Below are 8,478 nucleotides of genomic sequence, written 5' to 3' on the forward strand. Positions count from 1 at the left end.
GAGAAGAAAGACCACGATGGAGATGTGGGACTGATACTGGAAAGGCAAATGCAGAAAACTGATAACCCACAAAAGAGATTGTTAAGTAGATGATGTAGAAGGAAACTCAGAAACTGGCATGTCACTACCTCTATGGCATTTGAAGGAAGGGTGAAGGTTTAAAAGTCAAAAGTCATAGGGCTCCTGGGTGGCTCATTTGGTTAAGCATCCAGCTCTTGATTTTGGCTCAGGTGGTGATCTCATCATTCATGAGTTCAAGCCTGGGGTTTCTCTCTCTCCTTCTCTACCGGCCACTCTCCTGCTCTAATTCTCTCTTAAATAAATAAAACTTAAAAAGATAAAAATCAAGAGTCATGGCTGAGTAAAATAAAGACTAAGGAATATCCAGTGGATTGGGAATTTGTATCTGGTAAGGGCAGGTAAATGTAAGCTATGTCTTCTTAAACTTTTAACTTTGTATTAAAATAATTAAATAACTGACATGACTCAATCACTCTTTTATACAAGCATCTCTCAAACAAACTTCTGTATTAACCTATTTTCAGAAAATATACCAAATCTTCATCAGAAGCATGAGAGAATCTCAAGGAAATAACTCAGAAATAACAAGGAAGCCTTGTTCATATGTATCCAAAGGGGAAATGTAATCATGACTGCTCTTTTTTCTTCAAATGGTAATTAGTATTTTGGACATACACATTGTCTTTCATCTGCATATGTGTAAGCCTTTTGAAAGCATTTCTTGTCCTCGGGACCATAAAGAATAATTGTCCTGGTGGGGCTAAAGTCTCACTCAGCTCAGAAGGGTTTAGATACAATTGACAAAATCTAGCTAAAGAAGCAGCAAGTCAAACCACTTTAGGTGGTTTTAAAATTTGTGATGGATCTGATTCATCATTCTATGAAGCAACTTGGCCAAAGGCTCCTGCAATATCTGTGGAAGCACCTTCCCAGGGTGGGGCTCATCAGAGGGCCTTCTGGAGCTTCCTGATAGTTGTGGGGTAGGGTGGGGCTCATCAGAGGGCCTTCTGGAGCTTCCTGATAGTTGTGGGGTAGGGTGGGGCTCATCAGAGGGCCTTCTGGAGCTTCCTGATAGCTGTGGGGTAGCCTATTTTTTTTAAGTTTATTTATTTTGAGAGAGAGAGAGAGAGAGTGGGGGAGGAACAAAGAGAGGGCATTGGAGAGAAAATCCCAAGCAGACTCTGAGCTACCAGCCCAGAGCCCAACATGGGGCTCGATCCCATGAACCGTGAGATCAGGACCTGAGCTGAAATGAGGAGGTGGACACTTAACTGACTGAGCTACCCAGGCAGCCTTAAAGCAGCCTATTTTATAAACAGGTGAATGAGGGGCATGGGTAGAATACTAATAACTAGATATGATATAACTGCTAAGCTTTATCCCAGGGACACAGAATGGCAGAAGGCGATAGCCCTACACTTGAGAGCACAGCTGGGGAAGTTCATTCTAGAAGTGATCTTACTGCTCTGGTGATATTTTCCTTGGACCTTCTCAGCAGGCTCTGTCTGACTGTGTCACCGGTTCTCAAAGGCAAGAAAATGTCTGTGTACTTTCGGAAGGGCTGTCATACTGTCATAATCAAGGTTGAAAATCAAATAGTGGTTAAAATATTTAGAACGGTATCAACTAAGCTGGGACAATGGCCAAAGCTTTATTAACTCTTACTACTCAGATTGTAGTCTCTATCATTTTCCACTTAAAGGGAGAAGTTGTCCAAGAAATGACCAATTCCAGGACCAGTGTACAAAATGAGCTCGCTCAGCCAAAAATCAAGGTAACTAGGAGAGACTCCCAGGGTAGAGACTACCAAGGTTGTGTCAGTTGGACTTGATCATCGGTGAGGATTATGATTGTAGTGGATTGAAGAACACTGAATAAGTTTTTTTTCTGTGAATTGCATCTCAGGGCAAGCAAGCAACTAGTTGATTGATGAGCAAGGGTTTCTCTTTATGGAATTTTTCCACATAATAAAAGAAGAGGGAATGACAAAAGTAGGTCACTTTTTTTTTTGCAACCCTTAATGAAAGAATGAGTCCACATGAAGATCGTCAGTGGCTGCAAACCTCAGGAAAAGAACAACAAGCAAACACCTCGTTATCCTGGTGACTGCACGTCAGGCTATCTATGGAGCACCGTTGCCAAAAAGTCAAACCTGATGTGACCAATTGTCTGTTCTAATCTATCAATTTACTGGTTAAATAAAACTGCAGAGATGCAAAGAGTAGAGTCCAGGCTGGAGGAAATTCTGTAGAGCAAATAAACTGGCCCCTTCAACAAATAAGTTGTGAGCAAAAGCCAAACAAAACAAAACAAAACAACACCAAGAACTAGAGATCGCAAGGAAGCATATCAAACAATGGACCTTAACTCAAACAAACTATGTAAAATTAATTTTTTGCATAAATTTTTAAGCATAATATGGCGTTAGTCAATACTAACTTTAGGAGAATAATAATATTTCAGTTATTTTTACATTTTTACCTTTTGGAAATAAAATTGTAATATTTAATAAGTATGAAATAATATGATGGCTGAAATTATGTTCATAGTAATCGAAGGGACAGGCAGAGTAGGTGAGAGGGAGGGTATATTTCGTTAGATAGCTCAGTTCTACATAAACCTACTCCCATTCAACCACAGCTTTTAAAGGTCACACTTACAGCAACCACGTGGATGGAGGGGCTGGGTTAATACGAAGTGGAGGAAAGCTGTGTCTACACTTCCACTCGGATCTATAAATCTTCCTTTCCATTCCTATCTATCCATAAGAGCCCTTTCTTATCTTGAATTTGGTCCCATGTGGTATTAAGAACTACTGTTTTCTTTTGTTCCTGAACTTTCTGGCAACCTGAATACTGCATTTGTTTTCATTTGAGTTATTTTGTAAGTAATGCAAAAATGATTTAACTTTGAACCTGTTTTAATTTGTCAGATGTTCTGGGGTTTTTCGGCCTACTTTGTCAAATTCCAAAATTCCTTCTTAGACACCGGGTCATGAACTTTTGCTAACTTCTATATTCCTTGGTAATCAAAATCCTTCACACAGGGAACATTGGGTTTCTATTTTCACGGCCTGGCAGATTGGTACCTCTACAATTCAGTCACTAAAGTCAACTGATTCCCTCAAAATTGCCTGACTTTTTGCCCATCTTCCTCTGACTGCTTGCTCTCTAGCTCTCTGAAACAGTTATGTCAACCATTATAAGTTCTATTCCAACCTCCATCCCTCCCTAAGTCTCAGCAGTGGACTGCTTGAATTTACCCCCAAATAATTAGAGAGGAACTTCATCCACGTTCCTGCACCCATAAGTAAATATAAATACGTGATATCCGTTTTCTACCTCAGCCCTCCCTCTCCCATTGGCAAGTAACAGAAGCCAGGACCTCCCCTGGGAACTACTCCATTCATGCTTTTTAAATAAACCTGTTGATTATCTTTGCCCCATGTTTTCAGCTTTTCTCTATCTACTTGGTCTGCCTCCAAGTGTTGAACAAGTATTGAACAAATAGGATTCAGTCTGCCCTGTTTTGAAAAGAAGATGAAGTGAAAATAACTCTGCCTGAGATCCCATTGTCCCCATCTAGTTGTGGCCGGTCTCTGAGGGAGAGAGCCTGTGCACCTGCTCACCCCATCACTCCCCCATCCCTTCCGGCTTTGCCCCCTACTCGATGGAGTCTGGCATTTCCAGGGGACCCAGCAATACCAGGGTCCGTGAAGCCAGGGGTGATGTTCACTGGTTGCTGACTCAGCTTTTCAGTAACATTCAACACAGCTGAAGCTCCTGCCTTGTTGGGCACTCTCCTCCCTGAGCTTTTCTTTATTTTTTATTTTAATTTTTTAATGTTTACTTATTTTTGAGAGAATGAGAGAGAGAGAGAGGACGAGATACAGAATCCGAAGCAGGCTCCAGGCTCTGAGCTGTCAGCACAGAGCCCAATGAGGGGCTTGAGCCCATGAGCCATAAGATTATGACCTGAACCGAAGTCAGACATTTAGCCTACTGAAACACCCAGGCGCCCCTCTCCCTGAGCTTTACTGACTCCCTCCTGTCTCCTCTTCTGTAACCAGTCTCCCTCATCCTCCAATACCAGCCTGTCTTCTGCTTGTTCTTCAAGCACTGGTGTTTCTCCAGATTCCGTTCTAGACTACCTTTTCTTCTTATTTTACTCTCTTCCAAGGCAATCTCGTATATACCTCGTATGTAGCCCCAATTATGATATTCCAGAATATTCCATACTTTATTCTCCTGCTGTGATTTCTATTCTGAGTGCTAAGGGTTTATATTCAATACATGTCTGGTATTCTCCACGAATGTCTTAGAAGTATCTCTGTCTCGGTACCCTAAAATTGAACTCATGATTTTTCCCAAACATACTTTAGACACTCCAAAGACATCCCTCTATACATCATCCATCAGATTGTCTTAATTAGTTAAAAATAGTTTGCCTCAGATTCATTCAGATGTAGCAATTATTGCTTTCATATGAAAGTCCCAGGAGACAGCTCTTAAAGTGGAAATGGAATTCTTTTTCTGATAAAACAGAGCAAAAAATCTCTCCTTCAAATCTGGCTATCCTTATGTTTTACTGGAGTGCTAGATGATAGGAATTTCATTTTAGTCCAATCAAATGTGATTTGTGTTATTCACAAATGACACATTGTACCTAGCTAATATTAATCATAAAAGACTGTGCTCTTATCTTTGGAATTAATCAATAGGGTAAACCTTATTTTTGGAATTGATTTCTTCCATTAGCCACCTGATACAGCCAACAGTTACATTAATTTCACCTCTACCTCTGAGGAGGATGCCAAAAAAGAGGGAGGAGGGGAAGGTAGCAGTTTGAGGCTTTTATACTTCGCATCTTAGAACATTCCTGAAGGTCAAATTCCATTCCTTTGCCTCCAGATAATTGGGGCTAGATAAAAGAAAACTCTTGCCTTTTAAGCAGTCAGAAAATTGGGATGTTCAGCAACTTACATTGATAGACTTCTATTTTAAAAAAAAAAATTTTAATGTTTATTTCTGGGAGAGAGAGAAAGACAGAGTGTGAGAGAGGGAGGGGCAGAGAGAGAGAGAGAGACACAGAATCTGAAGCAGGCTCCAGGCTCTGAGCTGTCAGCACAGAACCCAATGCGGGACTCAAACTCATGAGCTGTGAGACCATGACCTGAGCCGAAGTTGGACGCTTAACCAACTGAACCATCTGGGCACCCCAAGACTTCTAAAATGGTTGTGGGTGGAAGGGGGGGGTTAAGAAAAAAAAATGGAAATTTATTACACAAGTTATTTCCACTTGACTAAGTGTGAATTGACTAAGATGTAATGAAAATAAACTTGCATTGAAGGAATCAAAATATCTGAATTTGAATCCCAGCTCTGTCATAAAACCAAAGCTCTGCTGTCTCACGTAACAACACCTTGCCTCAGTTTCTCCAACTCAAAGATGATCAAATTCCCATTGACGGTTAATACCTGTGGAAGTGGTCTGAAATTACAGTGATATAAAATTATAAACTCTTACTCTTTTCAAAAGTCCGTAGAGTACTAGGCCATCAAACAAGCAGATTTAGCTTCACTCAAGCTTAACGTTTTTAAAGCTTCTTGATATGAGAAACCTCCTTTGGATATCCCGGGGGAATCCAGAGAATGATCAAAAGCTCTCCTGAATTCCGGTTCTGCTGACATTGTCAACCGAGGCAAACCCAACAAGTAGCAAGCAAACAAAGCAGACCTGGGACTTTTGTAATCGTCCTGTGGGACCATAGACCAGAATTTTATTCCAAGGCACATATTTATTTTCATTTGTCATCTTACATTTACATCTTGGTTCTTGTAATTTCACTTAACGCAAGGATGTCAAACACAAACGTCTGCTATGAGATGCTTAGAAGAGACTGTGTTTCTTTTTCCCCAGTTGAATATTTTCCAGCCGCATAAAAAATTCTACAGGACAAAGTTACTACTAATTAAATAAACCTTAAAGAAACAATCGCGGCTTTATTTCATCCTTATTTTCGTTGAGACAATGCATACAGTCTCTTCTATTCTTTCTACGTATCTGGTTTCATTCCAGTTGGGCAGGCCCCAGTCCCCTCGCCGGTGAGGGGTCTGAAGCTCACTTCCCAGTAGCCGATGGTGTGAGACCTTCCTCAGCCAGCCCCTGCCACTCTCCGGGAGATTTGCTCGTGGTGGGGACATGTCAGTCATTCGGTCCTGTGAGCTGCTCCCTTATTACACTTTCTGTTGCATAGCTGATAGGAGACTTTGATCTCAATCTACTTTCAATCACTTGGTTAAGAATTGGTTAAAAACTGAAAGCAGGTGCCGAGAATAATTAAGTTTCTCCAAATGCCCGGCGGAAACCCCTAGAAATATTACTAGGCTTTAATGATCCAATTTTTTAGCAGCACTCGGAGATGGGTTTCTGTTGGTAGGTCAGTATTCCACTGGCTTTCAATTTATCAATCCATCCACCAGGAAGACTAATTGTATTTTGCTTATCTGCTTGTATATTCCTTAAACTGCTCAGCATTTGTAGGGAATGTCTGTGATTTTGTTACGAAAATGAAATATTTATTTTTGCATCATTTTGTTGCCTAATAAAAGCATAGCCTCTTCATTCTATCACTCGTTGGTGGGAAATAGATCCTCAGGATGTTACAGATATTTCAGCTACTGTCAGAGGACAGTGACCAAATACATATCCTACAGGTTCTTTTAAACACAATGGCTAATAAGCATGTACAGTTGTCCCAGCTTACCTTTGAGAAAGAAAAACTAAATGCAAGAGATACAACTCACCCATAACATGGAGAAGATTAATCAGAATTCTAACAATAACGTCAACAAGGAATCTTTTATACCTTCTGGTAGCATTAAGTTTGAACAAACTTTCTGAAAACAATTTGCTAATATTTATCAAAAGCCTCTACCCTTTGACTCAGCAATTCCACTTTTAGGAAATGATCCCCAAAAAGGATTGAAGATGGTCAATGAAGCAACCGTAAGGAAAGCATGGCAGTCTTTTTAGGAGAGACAAAAATGGGAACGATCTAAGCGTTCAAATGGTAGATGGATCGTCACAGAGATCATGGCACAGTTGGATAATGTGCCCATTAAAATGTAGGAACAGAAATAAATTTTCTCACTTGGCAATATATGGGAAATTTGCTGTTCGATAAAAAGCTAAGTGATTACACAGAATGGACAGGTTTGGTTTTTTTTAATTTTTGCCTATAGAAAGTAGTTTTCTGTGGGTGGGTGAATGATGGGCGACTTTCTCTTCCTTCCCTGCTTTTATTCCCTTTGCACAGCTGTATTTTATTCTTTTTTAAACAATAAATACATGGTAGTTTTTAAGTAAAGTGTTAGTTAAGTAAATGGTTTTAAACAACATCTTTATATGGAAAACCTCATCCATTTCTTCTACCCTGTCCTCCATTTCCCTCCTAATGACAGTCACCAGCAAATTAATGGAGCAAATCCATGACACTGTGGTGTCTATCGCTCTTGTGTTAAAAGAACACAACTCATTGACCACTTCATTAGTAACATATGAGAAAGGAAAAGGAAGGTTGAGAATAGAAGATGACATTCAAATTAGGGAGAATCAGTAATTCCTTTAATTATATGATATTTTTCATTACATTCACTGAGGAAAGTATTACTATGCCAGATACCTTCTGAAGTGGGGTTTGTGTTAACAATGCAAATAAATCAGTCACCAAGTATTTTAATAGGAAACTCCTATTATCCAAGCAAGGTCACTGTGGACTTTCTCCCCCCTCCTCGCTCAGTAGTTCAAAATGTGGAAATAGGAATTTGAGTAACAACGCTTTACACTTTCATTGTATTTAAATTTCATTAAATTATGTAAAGTCATTTACAGCCTTGGCATCAAAGTTGCTGAATCATTTTTTGGCTGGTTTTGGGCAGTGTGTGGGATTTTTCTTCGACCAGCCTGTTTTAGTAACGTTGTGAGAAGATTTCTTTCAAATAGTTTACTTAGTTTGTGCTTTATCTAGGTTCCGTTCTCCCAAATAAATAACGTTAGTACAAATTACATTTATTTTCACCCTGCTCTTCTGAGATCCAACAAACCATGTTGTCCTGCTTGGATCCATGGGGTATTTCCAGAATGTTGGGAGAACCACATTCTCTTAATTAGCCATTATGTCCTTTGAATTCGTTTCTAACGATGGCCGTGTGATTCTTTAAGCCTTTTCAGAACATTTCAACAAAGTTAACTTTTCTAAATTTAGGAAACATTTATTTGCTCAAAGCAAATTGCAAATAGAAAGAGTGACTATTGTTGCAAAAAAAAAAAAAAAAAGGTAGAATCAGCCTGTGTCTTCTTCAGCGTATTGCTTTTGAAAATATCAGAGTCCGCGACAGAGATCACTTTCAATGAGTGTATATAATGAATCTATACATTTAGCTAAGCACATATTTT

The sequence above is a fragment of the Neofelis nebulosa genome, chromosome 11 (genome assembly GCF_028018385.1).
Source record: "Neofelis nebulosa isolate mNeoNeb1 chromosome 11, mNeoNeb1.pri, whole genome shotgun sequence".
Classification (NCBI taxonomy): Eukaryota; Metazoa; Chordata; class Mammalia; order Carnivora; family Felidae; genus Neofelis; species Neofelis nebulosa.